The following is a 24,810-nucleotide window of genomic DNA, read 5'->3' as shown; positions in this document are numbered from 1 at the left end:
TACCATCGTCACATTTTTAACATTTCATCTGTTTTCTATCTGAATATATAAAATACAAGTTATTCTTGCGATCAAAGCTGAATTTTCAGCATCATTACTCCAGTGTCACATGATCCTTCAGAAATCATTCTGATGAGTTATTGCTCAAGAAACATTTATGATTATTATCAATGTTGAAAACAGTTGTGCAGTTTTTCTTCCACTTTGATCAAGTTAATGCCTGCTTGTTCAATAAAAGCATTAATTTCTCAAAAAAATAAAAACAAAAATAAAATGTACTGACCCCAAACCTGATTGCTAGCATACAGAAATATAAAATGTAAAATAAATAAATAAAATAAAAATCACAGCTGATATCACTCACATGTGGGGAAAAAAGCACTGGGATACTGTGTATTACACAGTGCGCTCTAGTTGTCACATTTTTAGATTGTAGGTCATCTGAATATGCATTTGTATATTATAGACTAGTACTATATAGTATTCAACATATCTTTAAAATCACTGTTGATGTTGCTTTCGATTCAATCGTCACGTTGAAAATGGAAGTATTCAAGGCTGTTCATGTTTTTCATGCATACAAATGCGCATACGGTATGTCTTTGTGTTGAGTAGAGTACGGATTCAGGATGCCGCTCTAAACAGCAGGAGCAGGATTCAAAGGGATTCAAAGGGACTAGACTAGTCTTCCGTGGCCTGTAAATAAAGTTCTGTTCGTACTGTAGGATTTGTGTAGAACACAAAAGCCCAGCAGGGAGATTGGCAGAGGTGTGTGGGTGAGAGCGTGTATGCCAGAGCGTACAGACGTGTAATTACAGTACAGGCCCTCAAAAAAAAGAAAAGAAAAAGAAAGGCAAATGGCTACGGGTTTGCAGAGGAAGGATGCCGGAAAAAGACCGAAGTGGACAGAGAGAGATTTAAATGTAACTGTAAAAAGTCTGACAAATGTCAATAAAAAAAAATAAAAAAAACCCCCACTCCAACATGAAACTCCCACAGAATAGACAGACACTCACATAGAGAACAGGTTCCCATGGCATTCATTTCACAAACCATCAAAACCATCTTTCTGGAATAACCCTATTATAGGATGACAGTTTCTCACTTTCTGAAATAACTCCCTGATGGGTTGTAAAGCAAATAGCATAGAGGTGTTTGCACTGGGAGTGTTTGCATTATGTAAACACCAGTGGGCCTGTAAGGCATGTCCTAAAGGTTGAGGTGCAGGAGTGTACTAGTTTTGTACTAGTCTACTTTCTCACACACTCGGCATCATGGGAATACTCAAGGCTAATTAGCTCTCTGCATCTGGGAAACTTCAGCTTGTCTCCTCGCGGCATTGGCAACATTCCTATTCCCTTAGTAAGATCACGCTGCCTAAAACCCCAAAACTTCTCTGTGAAGAACTGAAAATACCCAATAAACAATGCTTCAAAACCTATAATTAGCTTACAAATTAATTCATTAAAAAAAAGGAAACGCTAGAAATTGCTACATGATGTGATTATTGGTTTTCACAAACATGGTGACAGTATAAAATATACACACTGTTACTCAAAGTAATGAAAATCCAGACCAAAAAATAACTGTAAACCAAACACCAATGTGATTTTGTATTTGTATTATAAATACAACTACCAGTCAAAGGTTTGGACACACCTGTTATTTATTATTACTATTTTCCACATTATGATGAACTAATAGTCATCAAAACTATGAAACAACAAAAATAGAAGTATGTAAATTATATAGTGAACAAACAAAGTTTAACAAATCAAAACTATCTTGGACTTGGTAAAGATCTCTGCTCTGCACACTTAAGTCCCTTTCACACTGCGATTCCGGCAAATACACGGATAATGCGACCCGGCAGTTGTTCCCGGGCCGCTAGATTTGGTCCATTCACACAGCCAGCGAAATACCGTAATATTACTAGGATGTTACTATAATATTACTATAACATCCCACAATGTTACTAGGTCCCCGACCCGGGTTCAATTCGGTAATCAATTCCGGGACGTGGTTGCTTTCACACAGAAGGCGACCCGGCAATGTTCCGGGAATATTGCGGGTCCGACGTGCAGTGTGAAAGGGGCTTAACTCAATCAGCTTCATGAGGTGCATCCTGGGATGAAGATCACACACACATTAAAATATATGCCAAAAAGCTCACATAAATGTATTTAACCAAATTGAGTGCAAAAGGTGTGATGTGTAGCAAGACATTTTCAGGTTCAATCCTTATCAGTGCCATGTTTCAAAAATAAAATGGTGCATGTATTACATGGTGCCCTTCCTTCACTATCTTCTCCAGCTAAATAAAATATGAATTATATGAATATATTAAATGTGATCTCAAACACAGGCATATGGGGGCTGTTAAATGCTTGAATCTGATTGGTTGACAAAGCAACTTAAACGCTAAATGACATTTCTCACTAGCAAGGTAATAACTGCTGTTCTTGAAGCAGATAAACTTACAGTTTCGATATTAGCAGAGACACCACTGCCAAACACTGTTGAGAGACGCACAGACTGAGGTAATTCACGCACGCTTTCAAGGACAACTCCAGTGAGAAATTAACCTAGGGGTAATTAACAGATGGTTACCGAGTAGATCGTTCTCGGGGATGCGTTTTCATGAAAATCGAATGTAAAGAGTTTTATCTCTAAAAACAGATTAGCTTATAATGCTAGTTTAAAAAAGTTTAGACGAGTCGAGCCACAAACGCTGTGCTAAGTGATCAACTGTGACCTGGAATCTCACATGGGCCGTTGTTTCCTGAAGGCCATTTTTACTCGTGACATGCTAGCTGGCAACATAGGATTCCATTAATTATGCTAAGCTAAGTTAGCGACGACCCTGTTAAACTAAAACAATGCATGTACTGAGACAAAAATGCATTTGCCCACATATCTAAATGTAGGAAAGAAGTTAAATAAGCCCTATTTCTAAAAACGGCAGAGTGCTCCTTTAAGCCCTAGTGTTCTTCCTACAAGTCCGCTTTGGCTGTCGAGAAAAGTCTCACAGTGTGGGCTCAGCAAAATTGACCATCAAGGACACATTGACCGCAAAGGGGGCACTCATGAGCACCCTTCTGAAACCTAAAATAACAGCAACAAAAAAACAGCTGCGTCCAAAAACTGAAATATGTTGCCTTCGGAGGACACATTTCAAGGTAGGAAGGCATCAAGACATGTTCGAATCCAATGTTAGCTTCACTTCCTGTCTCATGGGCTCCCTTCATCTGATTGATTTTTGAAGGCAGCATAGATGTATCCTTCGCTGTCTTTGATTTCCCATGTGCGTTTCATAACGGCATCTAAAAGTTGCGGTTTGTGTGTAAATGTTCGTTTTTGACAAATGTTTTCCAAAATCATTGCCTTTCAGGCAGCTAGGCAACAAGTTGTTTGCCTAAACTTGCGGATAGAGCCTACATACTTCTGCCTATGTCTTGCACGACTTTTCCAACGTGATTAAGCAATCTGTGGTACATCGCAGAGACGCAAGATGGGCAGTTTAGGTTAAAAAGTATATAAATGTTTATTTTTCCTTGAAAATGACCAATGTTTGGCTAGATAAGACCCTATTCCTCGTCTGGGATCGTGCAGAGCAGGTTGTCCCTCTCTACTGCCAGTAGAAGAAGGGAGAGGAATTTTGATTACAAAGGCACATGAAAAAAAAAAAACTGAAAAAAAAGATAAATTAATAAATGCTGCAATATTCTGTTAAAACATTTTTTTAATTTTGATTTTGTGGTGACTAAGAAAAATATGGTTTTATTTTGCTGTATGATAACTTTAACCATTTTATGAATAGTTTTATTTATAGTTATTATTGTACATAGTTGTTGAAAAGCCTAAATGGGCTATTTAATGGCAAATATCGTGTGACAACATGCCCCGCTAATGGGCCAAGATGTGCTCATATCCTTCTGAGAACCAGAAGCAAAGTTTTATTTTTTTTATTTTTATGTCATTACATTGTTTAAAGCATTTTTTTTAATTAAAAATAACACTTTAAAAAAAAAAAATATTCATATGTTATGCTATGTCCTCTGTAGAGGACACCAAGACTCAATAATAAAAAAAAGGAATATGAATAGACATGAATTGGCAAAAACAATGGGATTTTAAAATCACCAATCGATTTTCAGTTTTTTTTATACCAAACTTTATATAAAGATAAAAAAAGATAAAAAATGAAATGAAAGATATAACAGAATGATTTGATACACACTTTTGCTTTGTGAAAAATGGTGAGTTTTCCAAGCCTTATGTTGTCATACTCTTATGTATGATTCTAGTCAGAATATGAGTCTGATACTGCTCCATTGGGCTGTGATTATGGGGCATGTTTCAACCGAACCAGGAAAGACATCAATTGGATAGACCTACAACCAATCAGAGCAACGGAGTAAGTGACGTATGTTGAGCGACAGTTGTAGAAGAAAAAAATGAGTGTAACGCCCGTTTCACACATACTCCGTCTGCAGTGCGTGTGCGTTGCGTATTTTTTTCCGTACCCATGTTAACGGATGACAGCTTTCACACTGCACGCGGATGCGGTCCGTCAGTCCGTTCCAGGAGCGTTGCATCTGCAGCAGTGCACGGATCGTTTTCGTACCGAGTCTATTTTTTGCTGCGTTGCGTTGCTGCATTAAAGTGATAGAACATTTTTCGCATTAAAATAATCATGTACTGACGCGAAAATCTAGTAATTTCAACACGGATGCATATCATTTAAAATATACTCTTGTTTCAAAGTCAACACATGGCTTTTTTTCTCAAGTAAAGCAACAAAACGACACCTTACCTGGCATTTAGGTAAAAAAAATGTGCCATAATGGAGAGCACTCGTACTTCTTGGAGGTGAAATGCAAAGTTATTTTTGACCTGCAGGATTTCTTTTAAAAGGGTGTAAAAACGAAAGAAAAGACGAGAGTCGGCTGTTTTTGAATAGACTATTCTAAGTTTCTAATTTAAAATGTTTATGATTTTAGGCTATAACCTATGTTTAAATGTTTTGCCTTTTGTGTGAGCTAAATCTAAAGTATATTTATATATAAATATGAATTAATGAATTGAAAAAATGTTGTTTAAATGTAGGCTTGTAGCCTACGTTAACCTGTCTACTCAGAAAGATTAAACAAAGAGAATTGCAATTCTGATGAGCCATGATCAGTAACAACTTCTGGATTTTAAATAAAAAATCATTAATAAATGCTGTGTTTGTGATATGTAAAAGCGGATCAGTTGCGGCCTGCAAACACAGCATATGTGAAAGGACTACAGGGTGTGGGGCTCCTGCAACGCACACGCAACGCAACACGCACCGCACACGCACTGCAGACGGAGTATGTGTGAAACGGGCGTAATAGAGTGTAATATAATCTATATAGAAATCAGTGGTGTAAACAATCTTTGCCGGTGTTGTAAAAAGAATTTAAGGATACATGGAGTACTAACCAACACGATCATCGTTTTTGAGAGAAATAGGAAAGGTGAATGCATTTACGAACAATTCTACCCATGCGCTCTTTGGTGACGTGGATGATTACGTTACTGTTGATCATCTGTCCATCATTGTGTAAAGCCCGCCCTGAGAATTGAATTGGTCCGAACAGTTCTGGTTTGGGCATAGTTGCTCCACAACGGATCAAGTCCAGACCGAACTTCCCGAACTCAAATGTTGCGGACGGGCTAAATTCGGCTGGCATCCAGGCTAGAGTTTTCCCAATACAATCTATCTATACACTGTATCTAATTTGCATATTATTGTGTTCTTGGGGCAACATGTAATGAAAAAAGAAGTGTAATAATGGGAGTAATAATTGGCAAGATTTTCATAGTTCATAGGAATATTGAAAGATAACTTATTCCTCTATTCACTTGTGTCTCCCAAAATGCCTAATAAACATATTTTAATCCTGTCCTCTACAGTTGACGTGTATGAAATCAATGCCCTGTGTCATAATAGAAAGTTATATTTTGATTTTAAACCCCATAACATTTTCCTGAGATGTTGAACATCATTCAGATTAAATAATTAAAAAATATTATCATTAATTTCCATGAGAGTGTTCAATTTGATCACTAAACGAATGTCAGTCCCTTTTAAAGACCAAAGAGAGGCAGTTTTCAATGTGAAACTTCCAAACATTTGGTATCTCTGAAAAAATCTCTGACATGTATGGTGTCAGAAAAAAATCACTAAAATATAATGTCCACTAGAATCAAGTCTATTCCTGTGTCCCAGGACGATAAAGAAGGTGTCATAGCTAGCCGTGGTCTCCCCAACACTTCAATAGCCTATTTTACAACCACGGTCGGTGAATAATAACATGATTGGTTAAATTAGGGCTCGCTGGTACACACAGAACTGCATGAGAGAATTTCAGTCATGTGTTGCAGTTTAAACAGAATTAGCGGAAGAGTCCGACTCAGAACAGATCCATCACCTCAGAACATCACAGACTTCCTGTCTGCCTGATCTGATGCTATCTCTCTCTCTCTCTCTCTCTCTCTCTTTCCATCTTCATTTGGCCATACCGCTTCTGTCCCACCCCTCATCTGTCTGTGTGTGTGTGTGTGTGTGTGTGTGTGTGTGTGTGTGGTCACACTCCTGGGGCCAATTGCATAAACTGCTAAGAATAGTCAAGTTAGTCATCTGTTAGTCTTCAAGACTGGTGCTAACTTTTTAAACTCATACAGGAAGCTCTTTTAGTTACATAAAAAGGTGGGTTGGTTACCTCTTAACTAACTGCTAGTTGATCAAACTAGTTCTATGACACAGTCTGAACATAGTGGCCAAGTTTATGCAACTAGCCCCTGATCTTACCGCACAGACTCCAGCTCTCTTTTAATTGCAATACGCCAGACGTCCTCCGCACCCGCCGATCATTAGATTCAAGAGATTAATGTCTCCTCTCTGGACTGCAGCGAGACCTGATTTATTCATTTGCGCCTCAGAGCAGCTCCAGTTTCCTTCAAATGTTTCTTTTTTCTTTTCAGAAAGACAGTCACTTGTTTAAAAAATTATGCAAATCTAGATTTGCTGCATGGTGAGTGAATCTTAGCTATGAATTTATAGTTTGAAAAATCGCCCTCCTGACTTAATTGGTGTTAAAAGGAAACTGGTTTTGTTTCAGCACATGGGCATTGTGCGGCTGTTTGAATTGTGCTGTGTGTAGCGAGACAGCCCCCTCCTGAGGAGCTCAAATAGAAATCGTTCTCTCTTCCACTTTCTGACTGTCTGAACCAAGAAAGTGTGACATGTTCACTTTCTGTGAAGGAGAAACAAAAGCCCTCAGTCGCCATGAGCGAAGGTCACTCAGCACGGCTCGTTCAGCCTAATGACATCTGCCCATTAGCATCTGTTAGAATCAATTTAAAAAACAAAACGTTAAACAAGCGAAGGAGCGAGGGGGGAACGATGTAACAAATGAGCTCATCAGACGAGGGCGACAAAAAAGTTTAAATGTTTTGCTACGCCGCACTGGCAGGAAGGGGCTTTAGGGCAGCAGACCTGAGCGTTATCGAGCCACCATCCAGGATGGACTGTTTATGGTCTCAGCTCTACCTACATACATCACGAGTGACAAAAAATAACAAGCAGAGGACTGGAACTGTTCAATCAACGTCAATCATTATAACCAGATGCACAGCGAACAAGTGCTTTCTTACAGTCGTACTGCTGTACCAGTCTGTTGCAATACATATTGGGCTAAAAAACCAAAGGAATCAAAACCCCTTTTTATATTAGGTGGCCTTAACTACTATGCACTTAAATCAAAAAATATTTATTGTGTTTATATTGTATTGTAAAGCACTTTTGCTTATATTGAGGTGGGATACGGGTAATAGGGACAGGTGTGGTGGTATGAGTAATTTAAAGTGTAGGGTTAAGGCCTGTACACACCGGGACGATTATCAAGCGCACTTATCGCTAGCATTTTTCGAGATGTTTTTTTGGTGCGTCTGTGTGCTCACACCCAATCGATTTTCACTGCCGATTGTGAGTGAACGTGCAAATTCAGTAGATGGCGCTCCCGGCACACAAGGTGGTGCTGCGCCACTTTTCGCTTCTGACACTCGCTTGTCACACAGAAGAAGAAGAGAGACAGTATTTACGTGCTTGCCATAACCATTCACATACTTTTTGCTAACTGACAAGCAGCATTAGCAGCTCATCGTCTTCTTTGTCTACTGTCGTATCAATGTGTGCTCGGCAAGACTGTTTGTGCTCGAGCGCCACCAAGTCGTGTTTTACTATAACTTCAGCAGCTCCAGGCACATGAACAAAGCGTCAATCTCATTGGTCGGCCAGTTTTTAACGTGCCGTGTCAAAACAAAAAACAAACCCAAACCATTTTTTTTTTAATTATGCTTTTACGCCTGCCATTTTGCACGTCAGTGTGCACATTCACATTGGCACTTTTTGTTTAGTCACGAGGCGTTAAACATCGGCGATAAGCGCGCACAAAAATCATCCCAGTGTGAACAGGCCTTAGTTGTAAGGAAAGGGTCAGCAGTGTAATTACAAATTTAATTAATTACAGATGTATTTAAATGCAGGTATTTAAAAAAATGTAAGTACAATATCAAAACATGTATGTACACAATAAGTGCATTGTATCAATTTATTAATTTAAGATGTAAGTACGTAGTAGTTAAGGCCACATAATATAAATTGGGTCCCTTTCATAAAAAATATTATTTTTAAAGTAATAAACAGAGTGAATTACAGTGATTGTAGAAGCATCTAACCTTAAAGGGGTACATGCACTTTTACAAGTTGATTGTATGGAAATGTGTGTTTGCAGTGCCTGTACACAACCATCCTATAATGATAAAAATCCATCTAAGTTTTTTTGTATCTCCTTATATGTTTTCTTCTGTCTCAAATCGAGCCGTTCGACGGTGTGAAGTCACACACGCCCCTCCCACGACTGTTGATTGACAGCAGCGTTTTACCTCAGACCCGCCCTGAGCGAGCTCATCATAGTCCGCCATTGTTGACATGCTGGAGCAGAATGGTGTCCAAGCGATTGTGGTGTTCTGTTCTTGGGTGTAATTTCATTTCATTTCATTTAATCATTTAGCAGACGCTTTTATCCAAAGCGACTTACAAAAAAGGGGAGAGCAATAGAAGCAACGAAACAGACAAGGCCAACAACCTGTAAGAGCTGTAAGAAATCTCAATTAATTAGCACAATACATAATTATTAATTTTTTTTTTATAGACATCTACAACAAAAACTCACGTACGCAAAATACAAAACACTGGATTTTGATAGCTATGATAACCCATTAGGACTAAGGCTGTTGCCCCAACTGTTGTCGTTAATGCAGATTCAGTGGCCCAATGGGTTGGTTTTGTATGGCATTCTAGCTAAACGCGCAGCAATAGCCATCTACAACAAAAACTCACGTACGCAAAATACAGAACACTGGATTTTGATAGTTATGATAACTATGTAACATACCTGCCTGAAGGCACAAATCCGGATGAGAGACGTAGATATGATCCAGGAGTGTGCGCTTTTTGGTCGTTGCTGTGGTGATCAGTAAGTGCTATTCTGTATTGGTCAAGTGCAATTGGAAAAGATGTGTCTTAAGATGTTTTTTAAAAATGGCTACAGACTCGGCAGCACGAATTGAGATTGGCAGGTCATTCCACCAGGTGGAAACAGTCCAGGAAAATGTCTGTGAGAGCGATTTCATGCCTCTTTGGGATGGAACCACGAGGCGCCGCTCACTCGCAGAACGCAAGCTTCTGGAGGGTGTGTAAGTCTGAACAAGTGAGTTTAGGTATATTGGTGCAGAGCCAGTGGTTGTTTTGTAGGCGATAACTAGTGCCTTGAATTTGATGCGAGCAGCCATTGGCAACCAGTGCAGTTTCCTCTCTGCCCCCCTGAGTCCAGAGCGATGTTCACAGAAAGGTAATCTGTGTAGGAGTACGTATTGTATCAGGAGTCAGTATGAGGTTAAGAGTGATGAGAAAGTGGTCTGAGGTGTGTAATGGAGTAACTAAAGTGTTGTCCGTGGAGCAGTTGCGTGTGTAGACAAGGTCTAATTGGTTACCTGATCTGTGAGTAGCCGTAGTAGATACTAACTTAAGGTCAAATGAAGTCAGTAGAGTGCTGAAGTCTGCGGCTAGGTGTATATCAAGATGGATGTTGAAGTCACCAAGCAGAATCAGTGGAGTGCCATCCTCAGGGAAGCTAGAAAGTAACACATCCAAGTCCTCCACAAAGTTACTGAGGTGACCTGGAGGACGATAGACCACTAACACATGGATTTTAACAGGGTGAGTAATCGTGATTGAGTGCGATTCAAATGAAATGGCCGGTAGAGATGATAATGGATCAAATTTCATTCATTTGAGATAAGCAAACCAGTACCCCCACCCCTCCCAATAGGCCGAGGAGTGTGTGAAAAAGTTAAATTGGTTGAGAGGGCTGCAGGAGTGGCAGTGTCCTCTGGTTTGATCCAGGTCTCAGTTAGGGCCATGAGGCTGAGCTGAGAATGAGTCCCAATGGATGAAATAAAGTCTGCTTTGTTTACAGCAGACTGGCAATTCCAGAGACCAATTGGAATAGAGAGTAAAGTAGCAGAGGATGTTAGGATATAGCGCAAATTATTAGGATTGCGGCGTCTCGTGCGTATAGAGCGTGATTTACGAGTGCTAGTAGTAATAGTTGAGATTTGAAAGCACATGGTGAATACAGATCAGAGAAAAAGCCAGATAGGAATTAGAAAAGAACCGAACACAAATAATGAAAAGGAAGATGATACTCAAGTGCCTTGCCGGGGTCCTTGCTCGGGCGGAGTTGCACTGGGAAGAGTTGAAGTCTTTACACTCGTTGGTCTTGCACAGGGAAGAGTTGAGGTCTTTACACTCGTTGGTCTTCACACAAGGAGGGCTTCACACTGCCGCTTCCGCTGCCGCGGACTATCACGCTATATATACTCACCTGAGTATCGTTATTGAAAGCAGCTGGGAACGCCCCCAACAAACTCACTCCCAACGTGGCAATGACCAAACAAATGCTAACTCAACAAATGCTAACTCCCACACACACCGTGAGAATACACCAAAACTAATAATACACACCACTGCACTACACAGACACAATTATCCAACAACAAATGAACAAACAATCAAATGAGAAAAGTTACAAACACTTACAGAGTAGTTGTCTATCAGTCAATTAATTGCTTACCTCTAGCGTAATAATGAACACAGCAGTCATTAGGGATGGGTACCGAAAACCGGTACTAAACGGGCCCCGGGGCTAAATTTTGAAAGACCGTTGTATCGATAAGCTCTGACGTTATCGGTTCTGCTGTCGGTACTTTTGAAAATACACCTGAGAGAGAGAGAGCGAGAGCGAGCGAGAGAGAGAGACACAAACGACAGCCGAGGACAGAACTGAACATTCAAACATAGCCATGGTTACACTTTAGATCTGTGATAGTCTGATTTTATTTTAGATTTTGGCTTCCAAAGATTATAATAATAATATTTATGTCTAGCGCAACTTAATTCCCTTTGCAGCACTGCCATTTCTCCCTTAAACTCAAACGTAATGACAGAATCAGCACGATCAGTGATTGTTGTAAAATTCAGTCTAGCTACTGTTGGTTGTGGGGTGCGTTTAATAATAAAAAGAGCGATTAAAACCACAAAAGTGTCCGCAAGAGATTGTTCCCAAGTCAGCGCGCGCACTCTGAAACAGCCCGCAACGAGACGAGCAAATCACACTTTCGGTTTCACACTCGCGTCTAAACGATCAAATGTACACAAACATCTATCTCAAAATGACCGGCTTGGAGAGTCTCTTAAACACAACACAGTTTGTGTCTAAAATGGACGTAGTTATTATGGATATAGTCGGGAGAAAATGTAGTGCATCTGCCTATTATCAGTCACATAGATCTGCACATCTGTCTTAAAGAGGCAGCAGTGTAAATAAACATGCTGACGAATTACTGCGAATTAAACAACCAAATGCAAAGAGCAAATCACTCACAGCTCTTGAATGAATAAATTCAGCTTTAATAAGCATTAATTTAGGCTATTTATGATAAACCATGCAGTGTTATTTTACATTTGATTACTAGACTATATATATATATATATATATATATATATATATATATATATATATATATATATATATATATATATATATATATATATATATATAATCTCAAAAAGTACCGATAAGAATACCGTTAAAGTACCGGACCGATAAGCAGTATCGATAAGAGTAGTAATACCGTTAAAACCTTAACGATACCCATCCCTAGCAGTCATTTTGATGTTCCTAAATCCGAACCGCTGAAGACCCAGTGGCTGAGTTTTGTTTTCGAAGGGAATATTACCCCCGATCAACGTCAGTGCTTTCATGTTTTCGTTAATCATTTCTCACCAGACTGCTTTATAAACGATGGTCAGTATAAAGTAGGTTTTGCTAAGAAGCTGCTCCTGAAAAAAGGATCGGTACCAGCTCTTTGTGTTCCTGCTGCACCTCCAGAAGAAGTGAGTGTAGTTTAAATCGCTTGCGAGCTTCACCCAAAGCCACCCAAGTTTTTAGTCCACCCAAAAATTCTGTCAATAATTACTTACCCTAATGTTGTTCGAAACCCGTAAGACCTCCGTTCATCTTCGGAACACAGTTTAAGATATTTTATATTTAGTCAGAAAGCTTCCTGTTCCTCCATTGAATGTATGTACGGTATACTGTCCCTTTACAGAAAGGTAATAAAAACATCATCAAAGTAGTTCATATGTGACATCGGTTGGTTACTTAGAATCTCGAAGCATCGAAAATACATTTACATTCGAATAGACCCGCTGTAAAAATGTATGGTAAAATTCCGTCATTTCCTGTTTAAAAGTTAAAAAAAGAGCATTTTGCGAGCTTGGAGACACTTGAAGCATTCGGTTGCGTTGTAGGTGTTGGGACAAATCTGTGGCAAACGTCCAGTATTTTCCGCATATCATTTAAAGCAAAAAGAAGATCAAAGCACTTATTATAGGCACAACACTTATTTTAGCTCTAGGAAAGTGTCTATTACCAACACATCGTTAGACTGGACCTAACTGTTTATTAAAACACATATATATTGGAGACAAAGGTCAGACTGGTCATGTTGTGTCATGTTGTGTGTTTGCTCACGTGATAACAGTAACGTCATACACACATGACGTCAAGGAAGTTATCGTGGTGCGCAAAGCGAGTTACTCCTCCCTATTCTGCTAGTTTTACTGAGATGTCTTATCCCGTGCAAATTGGCCAATAATATAACAGACGTCCTGAGGCAAAATTACTTTACCCCCATGTCCCCATGTTAATCTAATCCCGTCCGAATAGGGCTTTTGTCACATCTTCCTTTTTATGATGCGCCAAATGCAAGATCTTCCCTGAAAGAGACGACATCGGTATGGGGGAGCATATGTTCTAGAACTTGGATATACCTTTCAGCATCGATGGTGCCTTTCCAGATGTGTAAGCTGCCCATGCCACACACACTTAAATACCATACCATGCAACCCCATACCATCAGAGATGCAGGCTTCTGAACTGAGCGCTGATAACAACTTGGGTTTTCCTTGTCCTCTTTAGTCCGGGTGAAATGGCATCCCAGTTTTACAAAAAGAACTTAAACTTTGATTCCTCTGACCACAGAACAGTTTTCCACTTTGCCACAGTCCATTTTAAAGGAGCCTTGGCCCAGAGAAAACGCCTGCACTGCTGGATCATGTTTTGATATGGCTTCTTTTTTGACCTATAGAGTTTTAGCAAAGGCGAATGGCACGGTGGATTGTGTTGTATTTCAGTTGTTTTCTGGAAGTATTCCTAGGCCCATGTGATTTCCATTAGAGTATCATTCCTGTATATGATGCAGTGCCGTCTAAGGGCCCGAAGATCACGGGCATCCAGTATGGTTTTCCGGCCTTGACCCTTACGCACAGGGATTGTTCCAGATTCTCTGAATCTTTGAATGATATTATGCACTGTAGATGATAATAACTTCAACCTCTTTGCAGTTTTTCTCTGAGAAACTCCTTTCTGAAATTACTCTACTATTTTCCCGCCGCAGAATTGGGAGAATTGGTGATCCTCTGCCCATCTTGACTTCTGAGAGACACTGCCACTCTGAGAGGCTCTTTTTATACCCAATCATGTTACCAATTGACCTAATAAGTTCCAAATTGGTCCTCCAGCTGTTCCTCATATGTAAAGTTAACTTTTGCGGCCTCTTATTGCTACCTGTCCCAACCTTTTTGGAATGTGTAGCTCTCATGAAATCCAAAATGAGCCAATATTTTGCATGGTATTTCAAAATGTCTCACTTTCAACATTTGATATTTTATCTATGTTCAATTGTCAATAAAATATAACTTTATGAGATTTGTAAATTATTGTATTCCTTTTTTATTCACAATTTGTACAATTTGAACTTTTTTGGAACCGGGTTTGTAGACCACTGTATGTGCAACTTTGTGTTGGTTAGGTTGTACACTGTAAATATTGTTTTTGTGGGAAAAATAAAATAAATGTTTTACTGTGTATTTGTGTGTTCTGAGTATAAAACAATATTGTAAAATAAAACAAAACTCTAAACAGGAACAAACTAACTCAAAACATGAGAATTTGAGCTTCCTCAAGAACCAATGATGTTCATTCTCGTGTTACGCAGCACGTTTAAGCTTCTGCAAGAACCAATGAGGTTCATTCTCGTGTTACGCAGCACGTTTGAGCTTCAGCAAGAACCAATGAGGTTCATTCTCGTGTTACGCAGCACGTTTGAGCTTCAGCAAGAACCAATGAGGTTCATTCTCGTGTTACGCAGCACGTTTGAGCTTCAGCAAGAACCAATGAGGTTCATTCTCGTGTTACTCAGCACGTTTGAGCTTCAGCAAGAACCAATGAGGTTCATTCTCGTGTTACTCAGCACGTTTGGGCTTCAGTAAGAACCAATCAGAGGTGGAAAGTAACGAATTACATTTACTCGCGTTACTGTAATTGAGTAGTTTTTCTGTGTACTTCTACTTTTTTAAGTAGTTTTAAAAATCTGTAATTTTACTTTTACTTAAGTACATTTTGATTAAAGTATTGTACTTCGCTACATTTTAAACCACATCCGTTACTGAGTAAAAATAAATCATTAATGCAAAGAGAGGAGGAAAAAGACCGCGATCCGGAAATGACTAATATTGAATAGAGGGCGCGGGGCGCGGGAGAGAACATGCGCGCAAATATCAGATGGAGACGAACAAGACGTCAGTGACGCAGACCCAGGTGAAAGCAAAACGCCGTCGTGAACTCCTGGCTAGTATGGAAATACTTTGGATATAGAAAAAAATAATGTGGTGTTGTCCTGGAGGATATCAAATTTGCACAAAATGTGGATGCAAATGAAGAAACACATAGAACATGTTCGGGCACACATCCCTCTGTGCAAATAAAGGTATGTTTATAACTTAGGCCTATTGATTTCTGTGACGCAGAGGGAATCCCGGAATCCAGTCATGAACCTTAACTTTACATTATAACGTAGATTTGGTGTAATACACGCAAACTGGTGGATGAACGAAAAACTCGAATGTAGAGCTGTAGGCCTTAGAAATAAATCAAATCGCGACATGGTCTGTGAACATTAAAGCACAACATTTGTAACGCTTGTGTCCGGGTGAAAAATGCGGATAGCTCACTATATATCTGGAGTGGATGCAAACACAGAGCGGAGGCGATTGACGTCAAACAGATCGCGCTTTATTTCCCGCTGAACTCTCATCACAAACTCCATTTCCGTCCACAGCATTACTCAATAAAACAAAATAACTGACTGTTAGCAACAGAAAAACAGAGAATAATCCCCACACATGGGAGCTCAAAACTTAGTGCGCACATACACAAGATGCAGAACTCATTTTCAGGGAGCGTGCGCAGCTCTTAAAGGGGCCACACTATATTTCTACTCGTTACACATTGAATGCTATATGAATATATGATCTGCTTGTTCTCTCTCTGTGAATGAGCTGCTCCGTCTACTACATATGGACTCTATTATTCTTAAACATTTTTACGAATTAATGATAAAAATAAGTTGTTAATCTAATTCATAATAATTTATTGAATTTAGTTTATTAGACATGTTTTATTGAAATTTTGATAAACAAAATAAACAAATGGTTTTAAGTTTGTTATAATAAAGCATTTGTTCAACCAAATAAAAAAAGACCAATCTTCTTCATTCATTTAACATCATTTTAACAAGTGATAATAACCATCATTTAATAATAGGTACAGTAAATGTTTAATTGATGTTTTCTGAGATAGTTGTCATATCGTGAAAATCTCATTCTATCACAACCCTACAGGGGAGAGTCCCCCACCCCCACTGTTAAAAAAGTAACTAAGTAACTTTTACTCTGAGTACATTTTAAATGAGCTACTTTTTACTTTTACTTGAGTAAATTTTTAGACCAGTAATTTTACTTGTACTTAAGTAAAATTTCATTGAAGTAACAGTACTTTTACTTGAGTAGAATATTTTGTTACTGTTTCCACCTCTGGAACCAATGAGGTTCATTCTCGTGTTACGCAGCACGTTTGACTTTCCTCAAGAACCAATGAGGTTCATTCTCGTGTTACTCAGCACGTTTGAGCTTCAGCAAGAACCAATGAGGTTCATTCTTGTGTTACTCAGCACGTTTGAGCTTCAGCAAGAACCAATGAGGTTCATTCTCGTGTTACGCATCATGTTTGCGCTTTAGCAAGAAACAATGAGGTTAATTCTCGTGTTACTCAGCACGTTTGAGCTTCCTCAAGAACCAATGAGGTTCATTCTCGTGTTACTCAGCACGTTTGAGCTTCAGCAAGAACCAAAGAGGTTCATTCTCGTGTTACTCAGCACGTTTGAGCTTCAGCAAGAACCAAAGAGGTTCATTCTCGTGTTACTCAGCACGTTTGAGCTTCAGCAAGAACCAAAGAGGTTCATTCTCGTGTTACTCAGCACGTTTGAGCTTCAGCAAGAACCAAAGAGGTTCATTCTCGTGTTACGCATCATGTTTGAGCTTCAGCAAGAACCAATGAGGTTCATTCTCGTGTTACGCAGCATGTTTGAGCTTCAGCAAGAACCAATGAGGTTCATTCTCTTGTTAAGCAGCACGTTTGAGCTTTAAGTGTTTTGTCGTCCATTGCAATGCAGTTGCTCGAGTGTTCTAGGGAGTTGCTTCCTCTTCCAAGTCAAAGGAGCTTACCAACAAGTCCCACTAGATATCACTCAGGCCTCTCCTTCAATTTAACTCAATCAGATTTCTCTCACCCAATTTATCGTCCGCCAAGCAAAGATACTTATTTCTTAGGGTTTTGTTCAAATTTGCAAGTATGAGCATAGTAATAAAGCCGTTAATATAATTGTTAATATAATTAGGTTTATATAATTTAAATATTTTTAAATACTTCAATAAAGACCTTTTTGATCTCGATGGACTGACTTTGAAATTCCAGGTATAATAAAATCCATCAGGTTCTAAAGGAAATCTCAAGCAGGAGAAACACCTGTTCGAGGTAGAGTGAGGTGTGTGTGTGAGTCTGTGTGTGTTTACACAGCGTGACACTTTAGCCCCTAGAGATCCTTGCTCTGTTACACACACACAAACACATCAGAGTGCTCAGGTTTACAGCCTAACCTGCCCACCTGATCCCCCCCACTGTAATCAGTCTTCTGTTGGCACACTCAATTAAAAGATGTCAAACCTGGTTTCTTTAACCGTGTTTGGGTTTGGCTTGTCAGCATGTCAAAGGGTATCTAAAGAAGGTCTCAATTAAGGCAGAAAAAGAGCGGTCTTGAAAAGTGAGTTTGAGGAGAACTGCTGTCCCTCAGGCATGAGAAGGCGCACAGGGAGACAATGGTCTGGGAACACGATAAGGAAGGGGGGATACACCATGTCTGTCTCTCCCGCCCCCTGGGAATTCTGGGACTGAGACGCTGGGATTCCGAAGGAGAGGTATCAGGTTTGTAAGGCTACTGCGGACGACTGGGATGAGTTCCAACCGCTCCTCGCTGTCTCAGGCCAGGGATTCGGAGGCGCCACCAGGTAACGAGAGGCGCGGAGTTAACGTGCCAACAAGCGTAACAGGAGATCCAAAAACCCAGATTGAAACTTCTAGTCCATCATAATTACAGAGGGAAACACTGCTGTCACTGGAATATACTCAACATATACAGTATCCTGAAATCTACCTCACCTACACCTTCCTACAGGAATATTCCGCATATATATTCACACAGTTTGTATAAACGAAATGGAAACATTGTACTACTTTTACAACGAAAGCCTAACAGCCAAATGTTCCAGATTGTTTAAAGGGATTTTTTCTTAAAACACATGAATTCTTCACTAAAACCGTTTAAGCTGTCAAAATCATTTGAAAGCAGTATTTGTCTAGGTGAAATAACCCCTGGTTTTGTGTTACCACTGTAATTGGTGGAGGTCACTCCATATAAACAGCACTGTAAGGACAGTTAAGTCCCATCCTTTCCATGTCTCCTTCTGGTGTTATGACACTAAATGAAAGTAACTAGGTTTAAATGACAAGGCTTTGTCACAGCATCTCATGCTAGCACATACAATGTAATGACTGCATATTTTAAATATTTCTGAAGTGCTGACCATTGTAAGTGCATCTTTGTTGGTTTTACACTAGTTGACCCCCCCAAAAAAAATTCAGTCCAAATTTGCTCACCTTCATGTTGTTCCATCATAAAAAGTAAGAAGTATATTTTTAAAGAAACATGAGAGATGTAGCCTATATCTTCTTATAAAAGTCCATTCACCCATAACTTTCACACTTTAAAAAGTTCATGAAGACATCGTAAAAGCAGTCAATATAAATCGAGTGGTTTAATAAAAGTCTTGTGGAGAGGGATGTTCATTTAGGCTATTCATCACATAAACATTGATCAATGCACAAACATCAAACAAAGCTCAAAAGTGCTTGCTTGACGCAAAAGAACCAATGAGGTTTATTCTCAAGCAAGTATGATTTCAACTCTGTTTACCATATTTGATAGGTTGATCAATGTGTGAAGAAAAGCCTCGCTCAATATATAAAGCAATCATGTCTCTTTAGAAAACTTGGATTGAGATGCTTTATAAGGTTTTAGGAAAATGGATTTTCAATGGAGGGACAGAAAACTTCTCACTTCTCACTTCTCTTATCAGACATCTAGCTCACGTTCTTAAAAATAAAGAATATTTATTTAAAAATATATATATATAATTTTTGTTGTTGTTGCAGAAATGCCATAGAAGAACCCTTTTTTCCCCAAATAACCTTTCAGTAAACCGTTCTTAAGAGAACCATGTTTTAAAACATTTTACACTATAAGAAACCTTTTCTGCAATGGAACTTTTACAGGGATGTTAACTGTCATGGAACTTAAAATCCAATAAAAACCTTATGGTAAAAAAAAAGAGCTCAAGACACATCTGCAAACACAGCATGGATCCTTTTCTGAATGTTTGCAATCAAACTTATAAAAGCATTTATATCCGTCTCAGTTTAGGAAAGCAGGGATCACGAAACCTAGACCCTGCTAATATCGAAAAAGAGGTGCGGACAGTAAGATTCCTGTAATCTAACCTTTTCTACACCCGCCGCTGAACTCCGATCACTGACTGACAGCCATTCTGACGGTGATGATGATGGATCCTCTACTGTAAAACACAAAAGGCTCTGTCTGTAGTGCGCAGCGTTAACTCTGATGTCTGTGTTCGGTTCTCAGGGGCTCAGCGGTTTGAGTGACTGCAGTCGGGGAAACCCTGCAATACAAGCGCATATTACGGTTTACACAGCTCTCAGAGTGATGCCTCCAAGAATACAGTTATTTTCCCCCAAAACACACATACATAGACCGTCAGCTGCTTTAAGACATTTCACCTGTGAGCGCTATGGACTGTGTTCTAATCTAACAGCTCTAGTGATGTGTTTTTTTGAGCACACTTGAAATATGACAAGCAGACTAAACAACAAAGATGGATCCGTGATACATTCCTACAGAAAAACCTGCTTAGATCAGCTTGGACTTTAAGAGGGTCTTACCTGGTTTGCACAAGCGATGCTTAAGCCTGGTCCCAGACCAAAATATGTCAGTGTCATTGTTTCGTCTCAATATGCACACAAGTGAAGATTCTTTTCTTTTCTTTTTAAGGCACATTTATAAGAGCTACTTAAATGGCCTAATTGAACTAGGGCCTAATCCTGGCTTAATCTAAGCCCTGTCTGTGAAACCAGGCCGATCAGTCTAAACAATGGAGCCACATTTACTGTTTCTTGACGAAATTTCCGGGACGAAACCCAGTCATTTCACTATGAATCAGGAGATTGTGAAGGTTAAAAAGGTTTCCCGCATGGATTACGCTGGTGGTCAAGTTGGTCATGCGAATTTGCCTTTTGAATTTGAATTTCACTACACGATCGACTATGACCTTTATGTGTTGCAAATTAATCCCAAATCAGGGTTCCTACTCTTTTTTTAGCAATCATTTTCCAGGACATTTTTTATTTTACTACTGCAGGATTAAAGACTAGGATCACTGATGATCGGCCCAAAGTAATAGGCAATATTGCCTTCTCCAATTATCTGACGTACTCAAATTTATTCACACCCTTGGGAAATATGGCAGAAGAAAGCTGTGAAAATAAATCTGTGTTGTTAATCCTTCTGATCTTTTATTTTTTTAAATGTACATAAATCGGTAACACTTTATAATAACTCACGCTATGAAGTATTAATAAAGTATTAGTAAATAGTTCATCATTTATAAAGCCTTAATAGACATTAAAATGCAGTTTATAAATACAGATATAAATGCTTTATTCTTGATTTGTAATTAATGTGTGTAACAATTGTATTTTCATACTTTATAAATGATCAATTTATCATTTCTAAATTAAGTATTACATTATGTACAGAGCACTTATTTAGTTGTCGTCAGTGGTTCATGTGATCATTTCGAAAGTGTAAGTAAAGGGTTGGGAAATTTTTGTTGGTTTATCACATTTTAAACACCATTGGGTAGTTTCAAATTTCCAGTTGTTGGGTTAAACCTGCTGGGTCGCAATGCTTGGTTGATTCTACCCAGCGCTTGGTTGTTTCACGTGCTTCCCGCCTTGATTCGTTTAAATTCGCTCCCAAACTGTCATTTTGAAAGGACAATGCAAAAGGCAAAGCCACTGGTTGCAGATGTTTTAAGATAAGTTCATATATTTTCATTAATAATCATTTTAATTAGCATAATTATAGTTTTTTTTTCTTCTTCGCGGCAACAATTCTTAAGCTTACTTGACGTTAAGTTGACAAAAGTTTTACCTCAGAATCCGATGCAATGTAACGTTTCTGACTCGTGTTAGCTCAGGTATAAGTTAGGCATGTGAGACGATAGATTAATACAGTTTGTGATTACACAGAACCATGATCCCCTTATGAAAATTAAACATGGTTGTATGTAGGGATGTCACAAGTACCGGTACTTCGGTACCAAGTACATACTGAAATGTTAAAAATGTGACGATGGTATCTGCATTGCATCGACTCACAGGTAGACTATATTCGGTCCCGCAGCTGCGTTCAGTCGCGTCACGCAGGGCTTCAGACGGTAGCTGAATATATACCAGTGTCTGTGTATATTAAATACTATTTAAATATTACTCTTCCATGTTTTGCGTCTCTGTTTGAATGGCGGGGGCACGTCAGACACAAAAGTCACGGCAACCCGTCAAAATAAAAGTTCGATTTAAACGTGAATAAATTGACAATATATTAGGTTTGGAGTTGTCATTGTTGCCAATTTTAACAAATTTATGTGTTGTACCATTTGTCAAGCAATAAAAATGATTGTTTTAACAGTCTAAACATGCATTCTTCATTTGTTCATTTCATAATTGTCTAGTTGGCTAATGCACAGGAGATTTTTTTTAAGAACAATCCAGCAATGATAACCTAGAATAGCAAATCCATTAATGGTAAAAAATTGACTACATTTTGGGGTTTTATTAACAGCCCAGCCTGCTGGGTTAAAATGCCACTGGGTTAATTTAACCCAACATGTGTTCTGTCCAATATTTACCCAGCGCTGTGTTGCCAATTGAGTTGTTTTTAACCCATTTGCCGCTCCCTGTAATCCAGTGTAATCCACTGGTACATTTTTATTCAGCAATGTTTACACGTTACATAAATGTATTTTTATATCAGACGGCAGAGGCTTAGTTTCATTTAACTGCAGTTACGGTGCAGTGAACTTTTTCCTACAGTCCCTGACAAAAGTCTTGTCGCTTATCTATTTTCCAGAAATACCTGATATTAACCTGAATTTTATTTACTTAATTAATTGGTGTTAGAAATAGCTCGTATGAAAAGCTAAAACCCTCCCAAATGATGTTTAATGCACTGAAATAAATAATTTTCATAGAAAAAATATTTATCATTTAATCAAGACAGAAAGGTCAAATTTTGGCAAGACAAAAGTTTTGTCGCCTATACAGAAATAGAATTTTTTTTTACTGCAAATACAAAAATATGTCAGCAAATTAAGTTGTGGTGCTGTGATACAAATTTAATATCTTGTATGACTTCCATGAGCTTGAAGGACTGCATCCATGCGGTTTGGCAAGGATTCATACAATTTATTGATGAAGTCATCAGGAATAGCTAAGACAGCAGTCTTGCATGCCTCCCAGAGTTCATCAATATTCTTTGGTTTCGTCTTCCATGCGTCCTCTTTCATCCTACCCCACATATGCTCAATGATGTTCATGTCTGGTGACTGGGCTGGCCAATCCAGGAGCATCTTGATCTTCTTCGCCTTGAGGAACTTTGATGTGGAGATGGAAGTATGCGATGGAGCACCGTCTTGCTGCAGAATTTGGCCTCTTTTATGGTTGGGAATATAAGAGGTAGCTAAGATTTCTTGGTATTTTAGACTATTGATGTTGCCTTCCACCCTGCAGATCTCTCGCACACCCCCATACTGGATGTAACCCCAGACCATGATTTTTCCGCCACCAAACTTCACTGTTTTCTGGGTGAATCTCGGATCCATTCGGGCACCAGTAGGTCTCCTGCAATATTTGCGGCGACTGTGGTGTAATTCAACAGAAGATTCATCTGAAAATCAACCTTCTGCCACTTTTCCAGCGTCCATCCTTTTAGCAGGCTGTGGGTCTTGGCAAATGCCACACGGTTTTTCAATTGTCTTTTGTTTAGTGCTGGCTTCCGGGCACTGATTCGACCATGGAGGCCATTTCGAGACAGAATCCGACAAACTGTTCTGGTTGACATAGGGACTTCAGGTGACCAGGTCTCGTGGAGCTCTGCTGCAGTGGAAAATGGGCTGGCCTTGGATTTTCGAGCCAACAAACGGTCCTCTCGAGCAGTTGTCTTGTGGGGTCTGCCTGACCTGGGCTTGTCAAAAACGTCTCCAGTCTCTTCAAATCTTTTTTTCATCCTCTGTACTTGACGCTGAGACACATTGAAGGTGTCTGCCACATCAGCAGTGGATCTGGTCTTCAGCCTCTTGATAATCAAAACTTTAGTCTAGGGTGAATCTTAGGCATGTTTGCAGAGGTCTAGTTGCAGTTGATGTGAAGGTCTAGCGTACTGGGGTTCTTTTTATACACACTTGAGACCTAATTGATCCATTATTAGTCACAGGTGAAGCTCATATGACAAGGTGACAACACTTATGTCTTTGCAAAAATTGACTCAATGGGCTTTACCAAGCTGTAAATATTAGAATACTTTTTGAAAGTTTAGTTTTTCACTGAAACATTATCACAAAAGCTGGTGGGATTAAAATGAGCCATTTCTTGTAAAAATATCTTGATTAGAAATATATTTCAGCGGCACTTTAGGTCAATTTGTACACAACGACAAGACTTTTGTCAGGGACTGTACTTTTAGAACTAAAAGCGTCAATTTTTCTATACAACACAGTATCGACAGCAGCTGCCGTGAGCTAAAGTCCCAAAATGCATTGCGTTCCTTACATGACGGTCCCAGACTCTATACGTATAAATTTTGTACCGTATCAGCATTTCGTCCACACGAATCCAGGGTTTTGGAAGCATGAATCCGATATTTTCTGAAACAGGGTCCCAAAGGGGATAAATCTGAAAATGACAATCTTCCGTTTTCGTTTGTACAGCGAATCCGTATATTTTCTGAAACAGTGTTGTCATCACACTTCGTCCAGAACGGTGAAAGAGTTACGGGATACAACTACAGGCACTGGGCTTGCGCACATCATATCGCGTCATTTAATTACCATATCTGCATTATTGTACGGGTATGTTTTGGGTTGGGGTAGGTGTAGGCATTAATAAAATCTGTTAAGTAGCAAATGTATTTATTGTTATTTTATTGTGAGATTTTGCCTCACCTCCGACCACTGCTATACCCCCTCTAGCCATAACTCTTCTTCTCCGTTTTTAGTGTATTTCTGTGGCAGAATTACAGCGCCACACACTGGCCTGGCATGTATACTACATCGTTTTGAGTTGGTTTCGGTTATTTTGTGTGGACGCAGATATTTCTTGAAACAAGGGGAAAAAAAGATCGGATTGGGAGAGCTCTGGCTTCGTGTGGCTAAGTCATCAATTGTCCATGTTTTTTCCAGGATACCCTGCCAAATATTCTGGTCAGTTATATCATTTTTATTTGTTGTTTAATCTGGTCACTAGCTGAAAATCCCAAAACAAATATCTTCAGAAGACTTGGAACTCA

General features: G+C 39.2%; 1 long non-coding RNA gene across 1 annotated transcript in view; it reads right to left on the bottom strand.

Annotated features, from left to right (window-relative positions):
• LOC137075036 (uncharacterized) overlaps positions 1–21,753 on the bottom strand; it is a 29,643-nt gene extending 7,890 nt beyond the window's left edge. The window contains exons 1-2 of the long non-coding RNA XR_010904978.1: positions 21,627–21,753; positions 19,671–19,849 (exon numbers count right to left, since the gene is read on the bottom strand). This is a non-coding gene — a long non-coding RNA (uncharacterized lncRNA). The remainder of the gene's footprint in view (positions 1–19,670; positions 19,850–21,626) is intronic.
• Positions 21,754–24,810: the final 3,057 nt, after the last annotated feature.

The sequence above is a fragment of the Pseudorasbora parva genome, chromosome 5 (genome assembly GCF_024679245.1).
Source record: "Pseudorasbora parva isolate DD20220531a chromosome 5, ASM2467924v1, whole genome shotgun sequence".
NCBI classification, from domain to species: Eukaryota; Metazoa; Chordata; class Actinopteri; order Cypriniformes; family Gobionidae; genus Pseudorasbora; species Pseudorasbora parva.
Note: the sequence above shows the minus strand (reverse complement) of the source record. Positions and strands in the feature narration are given on the sequence as shown.